The following is a 7,146-nucleotide window of genomic DNA, read 5'->3' as shown; positions in this document are numbered from 1 at the left end:
CCTTCCTGGACGAAGTGGGCAGAAGCTTCTTCAAGCATCACATTCTCGTTCAGCTGCCGGACTCAGCAGCTACCTCCTCCCCGGGCTCTGCAGCGGGGTTTCCCCAGGAGCAGGGCACTAGCCGCGCCGCTCCGGAGGCAGCGGGATGCCTCTTCCATTTCTGTGCAGGGAAAGGGATGTAAGGGAAGGCATCGAAGTTCCCAGCAGCATCCTAGAATTTCACTTTCTCCTTCCTCTCCTCATCTTTTTTCCTTGATTCTTCTCTTCGGAAAGGGAAGGGGGGAGAGAATTAAGGGAAGAGAACATGCCCCAGAATTTCTCTAGCACCCTTAAAAACAGGAGGAGGCAAGGGCAGGCGGGTGGGGCGCAGCCCGCTCCCGCTCCCCGCTGTCCCTCCCTCTCCCCGTGCTCCGGTGGGCGCTTCTCCTTTTTTTTTCCTTCGTCCTTCGCTCCCCGCGGCACAACGGGTACAGCCGCGGCGGGGAGCTGGGGCTGGATCCTACTGCAAAACCTCCGGCAACCCAACTGGAAAAGGAAAGGGCTTGTGCGCGCACGCCTGCCAGAGATTAGACTTGTTGGACGGAATCTGGACTTTATCCCCCACCGCTGCCTCCTCGGTTAGCCGCTTGCAGCCTCCCGAGGTCAAACTCTCCTCAGATTTGAACCCAGGTAGATGGGACCCAAAAAACTTCACATTAAGCAGCTTCAGATCGCCCCATGGAAAACCCACAGGTGGCACCCCTCCAGGGTGCATTCCCGATTTTCAGCCCTGCATCTTGCCATTACGGGCATTGCCTCCAGAGAGTTTTCCATCAGGTGACCTTGGGCAAAGTTATTTTCACTCCATTGGCTAGGATGCTTTCCAGAGGGTTGATCATTATTGTATTGCTATGAACAATCCTATGGGGTCTTTTCAGTGCTTTCAGCTTATTGCTCCTTCATATGAATTAGGGTTAGAGGCTACAGCAAAAGTTTTAAACCTTATTAAATCTAAGAAGGGAATTGGACAATTTGAAGCTGTTCATTCATGGATTTTTAATTTTTTTTTTTTTTAACCTTCCCTGTGCTGCTCCTCAGCTCAGTCTAAGGGGCATTTCCTATATTTATATTCTGATTTTGGAGGGATTAACTCCTGGTGTTCTGCAGCATGAAACATGAAGGTCACCTTAAGAAATGAGCTCACTTCTGGCCAAGTCTGCTGAGCAGCATTTCCAAAGACACCTTCAGCATAAAAACAAGGAACAGGCTGATAAAAATCCATTGGCTTGACAAAAAGGCTCTTTTTTTTTTTTTTTTTTTTTTTCTTTTCCTTCCTTCGGTTATTGCCCATTACTCACTTCACATGACAGTTTTGTGTTGCCTCATCCTCAAGTCACTCATCAAATGCAAGGAAATAACCACTACATGCTGGATCTTTTACAGGAGTCGCTGAGTGGTAGGAGGGAGCCCTTTCTTGAGTGGATTTGTACCACAGTACATTCTGGACACAGTGGATTTGGCCAAGAATTACACCCAGTTAATTAGGGGCAAATCTCCTATATCCTCCTAGCATGGAAGGCAGATGATCAGGCAAGAGAGGATGGAAATAGGTTAGATACTACAGCATGCTCTAACTCTCAGGCAGCATTGGCAAAAGAAGCAAAACTAAATGAAAAGATATTACTCCAGTGAAAACACAGGGAAAGGATGTATTGGAGGCAGGAACAGAAAATCTACCAGCTTTCAGAGAAATCTGCTCCTTAGTCAGGAGTATAGAGGTTGTTGATGCCCCTTCACAACTCCCGTAAGACACTCGCCTATTTAGCCCTTTAGACCTCAAAAGAAACTGCTGCATTCAACCTCTGACACATACCAATAGGGTTTAAAACCTCTAGCAAAAGCCCGTACTAGATTTCTCTCTTTTAAGTTGTTTCCCTCTAAAATTTAAAGTTTAAGCTTTTGAGTTGTTTCCCTCTAACGGCAAGGCTTTCCCAGATAAAGTGATTTTAAAGGAAACACAGACAAGTGCACCAAAAGCAAGAGAAGTCCAAGTTTGGTATTCATTTTCTGGAAGAATGACAAACCGCAGAGATACAGTGGGTTTTGCAGTTGTCTCCTCTGTGGCATGTCCTCTTTTGGAACTAACTCCTCCTTGCCAAGACTTCCCCTGGTTTTCTAGCACATGTAAGGACATTTTATTGAGAGAGGTGGATCTCAGATTCTCAAAAGCTTCTCATGGCTACGTGGCCCTCTCCAACGTGGAGAGGAAGACCAAGAAGGAAATTATACTAATATAACTATGGCAGTTTAGATAGGTAACGTATCTAAAGATAAGGTAAAACATATCTCATAACTTTCTTGTGTGGGCAAGTTTGAAGTAGCTGTAAAAACATAAGTCCACTATTTAACACAAATCACCTTCTCACTGTTGTATAAGCACAGTTCTATAATAATAAGTTCATGATTCCCTACAGTCTTGCTACCTTGATTTTTCCAGATTATTCTGTATTTATCCTTCTGCACAAGAAGCACCATCTTCTCAAATCCTCTTGGCCCTCTGGAACTCAACCTACTTCTCCAAAACTGGCAGGACTACTACTCATCCAAGAACAGCTGAAATATCAATGCTTCCTCCATAACAGGTCTTCTGTGAAAGCCTAAAAAGAAAGGTAGTTAATAGAAATCATACCCAGAGCTGGTTTAATACTCAAGCTATAAGGAACAGGAGGAAGATCAAGGAATTCCAGCAGATTTGCTTAAATCCTGTAAATCCGACTTAGGAGGTTAGAACAGCTAGTCAGCTATTGTTTAATTCTTTCCCCACCACGCAATCACATACAGGTCTCTGCAGCAATGTTCTTACCAGTGGGCTCAGCACCAGAACCCAGTTTTCTTTTATTCCCCAGCAACAGCATCATGGGGTGGTACAGTCCCTGAACTCAGAGAGGAGTGTCATTCACTGCAGTTATGCACATGAATTATTAATCGAATGATCCCCAATATGAGCATGTCAGAGAACACGTTTAAACGTCCAACATAAGCTTAACAGTGAGATATGGGGAAATGGCAGCAGCTCAAGTTGCCAAGGACAAGCAGTAACTAGAGGTTTTTTCATTACAGCATGGGATTCTGAGCCAAAAGAACCGCTAGAGTACTTTTTAAAGAAGCACTGTAAGACCTGGGTGCCTCTGAAAAGCATTCTCTTTCCTTCCTTCTTCCTCCAAGTAAAAGCATTCATTTAAGGACTGGAAAACGACAGCATAGTAATTTTAAGCTTACAGTAGATATGTCAAAGGTCAGAAAAAAACCCAAACAACTGAACTCGTGAAATCCACTGTGAAGCAGTAAAATCCAAAACCAGCTGACCAGATTAGTGGGAGCTGCACAAAATTTAAAAAATAAAAATACAACAAAAAAGTATGAATTTCTCCATTACAGCCTCTTATATAATGAGACAGTTCTTCACAGACACTAGAATTTGGTACATTTAACATCGCTGACAACTTAAGAGGTGCAAAACTATACTTGTATTGTAAATTTTAATACAAGAAAAAAAATATCACCAACAGAACCGAATTTAGTTCCTCAGTTCCTCACTCCCAACTTAGCTTGCCTCCTTCAGAAAAAAGAATTATCAAGTAGCTCTCCTTTTCAGAGAGCATCTTTTGGACTGAAAATGCAAAATGTCATAGAACCAAAGTGTTTTCCCAAACTTAGATGTGGAGAGCATGTTCTTACTGAGCTCAAGTCCTCTGAAAGACCCAATTATACCATAATAGCAACAAAAGAATCAGCTACCCTGTGGGATAACCCACTAATGAGCCATTTTAAGTAACAGTTAAACAAAAATTGCTTCAATAACTTAAAAGCATACATTTGACGGATACTTATGTGCTGAACAGGTATCGGCCCAGGGCTCGAGAGAATTCAGCTCCATGCAAACGCTATAGTCACATGTGGGTAATCCCACAGTCTGTATGTGCTTGATGCTCCTCTTACTCTGCTTTTCTTTTTTTACGCTCTAAAGAACTAGTGATATAAATGGTTATATAATTCGTTCTCTGAGGCACTGCATTTTTCTCTCAATTAGGTACTAGTCCTAAAACAACAGGGACCTGCCTGCAGTTGTGCAATAGTCTAACAAAAACAAACCAAACCAAAACTAATAATTAATTGCATGATTTCAGTATCAGCCCATGCTTGAATTTTCTCTCCCCCTTTTAGTTTTTTTTTACCAAAACAATGGAACATTTTGTTGTAGATTATGAGTCGCCCAGCCAAAGTCTTGCATTATTTTATTATAGTTCAGACATCTCAATCGATCTGACATGCCACCATACCTGTCCCACCTGCCAATCAGAGAACCTAAATCACAAGCTTCTACATTAATGTTATATTTGATCTTCACCAATGTATTGTGTACGAAGAAGGTATTTTGCTGGAGATTTCTTCCTCGTTCTACAGCCTTCTTGTACAGCAGCAGGAATTAAAAAAAAATAAAAATCAAAGGAGTCAAATTGTATATATATACATGTAGGAGTACGAGTCATGAGATTACTATCAATTTTAAGTTGGCTCAATGTCTGGGCCTGAGCACTTTTTCATAGCAGCTCAGAAGTTAGGCAGGAAGCTTATACATGAGGAAAAGTCACCCCCTAACTGTTAGAAACTGCATTTACATGCATTCCTAGATTTTATTTTACAGCAAAGACCTGACTCCACACAGTGGATAGTTGAGCAACACGCTGCAGAAATCCTAAGACCGCAAGAACCTCATGAACAAACTCAGCTCGTGGTCAAGGTGGGTGTTTTTCACTCTGGGAACAAAGGTGCAGTCAAGATCCATACAGCAGTGCTGACAGATACCACTTGACATTAAATACTCATTCAAGTCTATTTTCCACTTTTTTTGCCAAGGACTCCAACTTTAATTACTTCTCTGCAGTCCCCTTAGTAAAGCACATTATATATAACGTGTAATCTGAGGAAACCTCCTCAGGAGCTTGTTCGCTTTGCTCGAAGTTAAGTTTCCCCTGGGTGTCAGGGTGTCCTCCTTTTGATCCTTGCGCTCCTTCTGAAAGAGAAAAAGAAACCTCAAAATACTATCTCTCTTTATTTGCACAGTTGACGCTCATCCCCAAAGGCTACTACTAATTGAACTGGGATGTTTCTTTCAGAAGAATGCTATTTCTTTAAGGAACACTTACAATAGCACTTGGCTCAATAATCACAAGGCTTTCAAAAGCTGATGACCTTTAAATGATGTAATTAATGACTGACATCTTGCAAAGATTACATTCTTCAATATTCTTAGTTAACAACATTATAAACTTATAGTAACAACTCAGATTTTTTCTTTTTACTTTCTGTTATTCAATTTGATTCTTTGTAATCTACCAAATAAATTGTGGTCAATTTTTCATTTGTGCTGTCAAACAGCAACAGTAAATAACTATTTAATAAATGATGATACTGTTACTGAAAAAAAAAAAAAAAACCCAACCTGAAATCAGTTAAAGGACAAGTTTAGTACCTGTACTTAACCTTTAGTCTGCTTTTGAAACTGACTTGATTTCAAGTTTATCGTATAGCTGGAAACCCCTAATTTCCAAATGATATGAAACATTTTTTAAGGAAATGTCTAGCCTTCAAAGTCAGAAACAGCCTAAAAGAGCTCCTAATTTTCATAACTACCTCATGTATCCTGAAAAATCTGTTATGAGGATTACTGAAACCACTGGTTACTTCTCCACCACGTTGTCTCCACCCTCACCCCTGCAATTATAGAACTATTTACAGATTTATGACAGATTGGAATTTGGGAATCCTAATTTACCACTTTCCTCCACTGTCTAGACAATGCAGGTATTTGTAGCTGAGTCAGCTATTTCTTAATTTTATGAATCAAAGCAGTTGCAGAAACTTACCTACACTGTACATCTCCCCAGTTACAATATAATCCACATCTCACACCATACAAATCGCTGTTCTACCTAATAGCTCCAAATTGTACTCTCCCTCATTCAGAACTATCACATAATGTGGAGAAGAGCAGTGACTGTTATTGCTTCACTAGTGCTGAAACTTTAGAGATTAAAAACTGGAAGAAATCAAAAGAAACGGCCTACGTTACGGTCAAATGACAGCAACTGAGCTTTACTTCAAGAATTTGGTAACAGAGAAAGGACTGTATGTGACTAATGTTTCATCCTTAGTCAAAACATGCCAAATATCCAGTCCCTTCCTACACTCCTTTATTTTAATTCTAATTTAATTTAATTTTAATTTAACTTCTGCATTCCAAAAGGAAGGACTGCATGTTTCATCTACATCATCCTGCATATCTCCTACAGCTCAAACGGGTTACGACACCAATCAGTTGTTCAGAGAACATTATTACTGTTGGCACACAAAAAACGATCAGGGGCTTCCTCCCTCCCTACTACCAGCCTTTAAGAACACAGAAGGGGCCTTAATTACCTCTGCTTTTGCGACGCAGTCATAGAACATCCGGATCTCCTCGGCACAAGCTGTATCGTTGAAGTCATTCTGTTTCCAGCAGGCCATCATTACTGACATCTCTGTAATACATGTCGCCTCTAGAAAGAAAAGACACAACCAAAAATCTCATGTGTTTGGCATTTCATGCTAATGGCCTCCACAGTGCAGAAATCTCCAGAGAGAAGTTTAAGATGGGGTAAAGACATGTAAGAAAAAAACAACGCTGAAGTAAAGATCTCATCTTTGTTTTGTGTAGAGAAGATGTTGCCAGTGCAAAGATTAGCACTACCGCAGCCATCTCACATCTGATTGAATTCTTAAGGTAAACGCTACGTAGAGATGCAACAAAGTATTTTACACACGTGATTTGCATACGGAATATCACAAGGTGCAAATTTAGGGTTGTTGTACAAGAAAGTAATCTCTTCAGAAGAGCCCGTGTGCTAATTCTATGGCACAAACCCCTTTCCCCTCTGCTGCCCTGCGGAGCAAAAGCGCTTCCGAGCGTCAACTCGACCCAGCCCTGACATCGCCATCACCCTTCCCAGGGCGAAGCCGGAGGGGAGCGGTAGGACAAGGCCGGCGGCAAGTCTACCCCGAAGGGACGGGGCGTTTAACGGCCTGGCGCCGGCAACTCACCTCCCGCCTGCTCCCGGGTTCGCTACC

The sequence above is a fragment of the Charadrius vociferus genome, unplaced genomic scaffold, assembly GCF_000708025.1.
Source record: "Charadrius vociferus isolate BGI_N301 unplaced genomic scaffold, ASM70802v2 scaffold436, whole genome shotgun sequence".
Classification (NCBI taxonomy): Eukaryota; Metazoa; Chordata; class Aves; order Charadriiformes; family Charadriidae; genus Charadrius; species Charadrius vociferus.
This window is presented reverse-complemented; position numbering follows the sequence as displayed.